Source organism: Trichechus manatus, unplaced genomic scaffold, assembly GCF_000243295.1.
Source record: "Trichechus manatus latirostris isolate Lorelei unplaced genomic scaffold, TriManLat1.0 scaffold00136, whole genome shotgun sequence".
NCBI classification, from domain to species: Eukaryota; Metazoa; Chordata; class Mammalia; order Sirenia; family Trichechidae; genus Trichechus; species Trichechus manatus.
This window is the reverse complement of record NW_004444072.1, coordinates 4,535,567-4,539,691: the sequence shown is the minus strand read 5'-3', so window position 1 is coordinate 4,539,691 and position 4,125 is coordinate 4,535,567.

The following is a 4,125-nucleotide window of genomic DNA, read 5'->3' as shown; positions in this document are numbered from 1 at the left end:
CAATATAAAATAGTATCTTTTTAAAGAATTTGTAAACTGGTAACAGAAATGTGTCCATCATTAGCCATAATATGCAACAGATTATGATATATCCCATAAAATTAATACAAATTGCTATAGAATTTGAGGACACAGGGAAGTCATGTTTTAGTTAAGTAAAAACCAAGATTTTATGGATAAGGAGACATTTCCTAGGGCGTCTTATATTATGGGTAATACTTGTATAGAGAAAGTTGAATGAAAGAGTGGAAAAAAGAAGAGCAAAGGCAGGTGTTCACTAAAGCATAAACTGTGTTTGAGTAACAAATGGTCTTTGTTTGCCTGGAATATAAAGTTTGTACAGGACATTTGTAGAAAGATGGGATAGGAAGAAAAGTGAGGGCCATATCATGGAAGACGTAAAATCACTCTCTAAAACCTTCAAACTTGCTTTTGCTGAACAGCGTCTCACTAAACGTGTGCTTCTCAGAGCACTAGCAACTATTCAAGACGCTTTAGGAAAAAAAGAGTTCATGGTCAAATGCCACATCCTTTATCTTCTCGATAGAATACTGCAAGCACATTAGCATATTTAAGACTCAGAGAGATACTGCAGTGAAGCAACCTACTTAGCTTTGTTTAGCCACTGGTTCCCATATTTACTGATGGAAAGTTGTCCATGCAAAATGCACGTTGATATCCAGCAGAATTAGCAGGCATTGGATGAATTCTGAGAATCATTCCACCAAGGTCCCGTGGTAATTGACACATAAATACAAGGATAAATATCATGCATTCCCTACCGAAAGGAAGATAGTACTGTGTAGTAAATAAAGCACATGGTTTGAAGGATGATTTAGAGTTGAAGAGAGGTATTATCAGCATAGGGTGATAGATATATTCATTTTGAAATGGCAGATAGTAACCTTGAGTGTTGGGGGAATAAATACAGAGAGACTACTTATGATACCTCTGTAATTACTCAAAAGAAGGCAATGAAGATTTAGACTAGAGGTTAACAGTTGAATGTGCTCCTTCATCCCCTCCCTTACCCATGAAGATGAGGGCCAGGCTCAGCTGAGAAATCCCATAAGGCCCAGAGTCAGGGTGGGTGTAAGCTCTCTTCGAAGCTCTTGAGAGCTGGGCATTTGTCAGAAGATCAGAGGCAGGAGAGTGAATGCAAACCAAATGATCAACTAAGAGGGCTAGAAGAGCAGAACCAAGTAGAAGGTGTGATGCAAAATAAAAAGCAGGTCAAGGAACTAGGGAGAGGAGGAATGAGAAGTCATGAAGTGGGAAATGGCTTCAGGAAGTTCGGGAGATGTGCAGATGCCATTAGGACTACGGTTCAGGTATAATATGACCAACCCGAAAGCCTGCTGCCGTCAAGTCGATTCCAACACATAGTGACCCTATAGGACAGAGTAGAACTGCCCCATGGGGTTTCCAAAGAGTGGCTGGTGAATTTGAATTGCCAACCTTTTGGTTAGCCACTACACCACCAGGGCTCCGTATATGACTAAAGCCACCTTAATTTAAAGGTGGAAATAGTAGAAGACTGAGGTTAAAGCCATTGGAAGGAGGATCCTTGTAATTTGGAGGTTGATTTGAGTGGAAAGTAGGCACAATTTCACAGGGAAAATGAGTGGGTTTTTTTTTCAGGTGGCCTGGTAGAAAATTTGTATTCATTGCTCCTTTCTTTAGGTAAAGTTTGCTCAGTGGACATGGAAATGAACTTGGATATGGAAGGTTGCTTGGGTTTTCTATGAGAAGAGAAGTAGCCCATTTCTCTATATTTAGCGAAGACCTCAGTGTTTGTGCCATGTATGTGAGCCATAAGCAAAGAACTTTCAGCTTCCATTTAACTGTGATTTCCTTCAGTTTGTTGTGTATATTTCTGTATACATAGATTCTGGCTCGATACTAGTATGAAGAAAGAGGTCAATAAATATTTGATGTATGAATAAAAGAAGGAAAGCAGAAAGGGAGGGAGGGAAGGCAGGAGAGAGGGAGATAGGCAGGACGGTTCAAGTCATCTGATGATTTGAACAGTATTGAGGAGATGGGTGGCTTTGTTCTAAAATTATTCCGGGATATTTTTACAGCTCACAATTTTTGTTCAGAGAACAAACAACGATTATTTAATGCCATGAGGGTGTCTGATAAAACCTAAGTATATTATGTAAAAGCCTAATGATAACGGGACATGGTCTGACTAATTTTCTCTGACTTTTTGAGGCACCAAATCGAAACCAGTGAATCTTTCAGATGTCTTCAAAATCTTTACCTTTCCTGGGTAGTATAAACAAAAAGCAGTTTGGTATTTGCATGACTCTGAGTCAACTTTCAAAGACTATTATGAATGTATTTGCTGTCAATGGTAGGACTCATCTATTCAGAAGCGAAAATAATCATAAAATGGAGCAAAGTAGAGAGAGGCATAGTCATCTGATGATTTGAACAGTATTGAGGAGATGAATGGTTTTGTTCTAAAATTATTCCGGGATATTTTTACAGCTCACAATTTTTGTCTGCATTGACACAATGAAGGTGTCCTTCCCACAATCAGATTTTAAAAGAAGAAAAACAATTATTTGCCATCAACATTTGCCTAATGCACAGAGTCAGTTGACATTAAGAGAAGTTGGCCAGGTAGAGAGTTAGGGTAGACTGAATTCTTTGGGGGAGGAGAAGGAAAACTGGATTATTCCAGTACTAAAGTAATTTAAAAATCCATAATAAATAAACTAATGAGATTTTCAGAGAACCACTTAAGCAGAAAAAAATGGCATAAAGTTACTAAATCTGTAGCACAAGTGTTCTTTAAAAATTTTAGCTCTCAATATGTAAGCAGGGATTTCACATTTATTTTCTGATAAAAGATCTATTTTTTCCTCTTTTATAAAATCTAAATTTTATTTTGTTATTTGTATAAATTTACTGCTGCAATTTTAACATTGAGAATCTGCATAGCCACTGCACATTAAATGGATATTGATCTAACATTAAAAATAAAAAACAATACCCATTAAATTAATCAATAAGGGCTTAATTCCTGATGAACTCAGCAGCCTAAGGTGGTGTATTTGTTTGTTTTCTCCCCCTTTCCAAGCAAACTATTTCACGTTATAGGAAATAATCCAACATTTAAAAGATTATACTGGGGAAAAACAGCATTGGTGAAAGCTGCAGTTTGTAATTGCAAAGTTAATTATCTTTCCTAAACCATCAGTTGTCACTTAGAGAGACCAGATTCTTGCAGACTCTCCAGGGACTGCCTTTATTTCATTCCTAATGGCTTGGGACCCACCATTTTGCTGTCTCTGAACATTTGGTCACTGAATGCACCATTTATGGAGTATTGTTTAATTAAGGACAAATTAAGAGAACTGTGCACAGAATTTAATTTCATAGACTCGGTAAATTCTTTTAAAGAGGATACTAACTATAGGCATGATAAGTTTTCATTATCCATTGCTTCTATAAGGTATTGACAATTTATTGTTTGCAACAGTTCCAAGTTCTGTTTACTCTTCAGGGGATTTTGTTGGCACTGTACTTTTCGTGCTTCACAGAAATCCTATGGAGGCAGCTGACTCTTCATTAACCCCTTCGGTTCTGAACTACCCAGATGCAGAAGCCTACTTATTTTACAGGTTGCATTTTGGCTTTTGTGAAGACTAGGGATTTATGGTAAGGTTCAAATGAGTACTGGCATCATTAAAACATGTGTTTAACATTCTAAATCTTGGGATATAAAATATTCCAAGTTGATAGTTATTCATTCATTCTTTCATTTGACAAATATTTACTGAATGCCTGCTGTGCACCAGGCAATATTTTAAAATTTTTTTTTTATTGTACTTTAAATGAAGGTTTACAGAACAAATAGTTTCTCATTAAACAGTTAGTACACATATTGTTTTATGACATTGGTTAACAACCCCACGACATGTCGACACTCTCCCTTCTTGACCTTAGAATACCTTTTTTTCCGTGAAAATATACATAGCCAAAGTTACACCATTTCAAAAGTTTCTACATGTACAATTCAGTGACATCGATTACATTCTTCCAGTTGTGCTGCTATTCTCACTATCCTTTTCCAAATTATTCCATCACCATTGTCTTCAACTCACTGTCCCC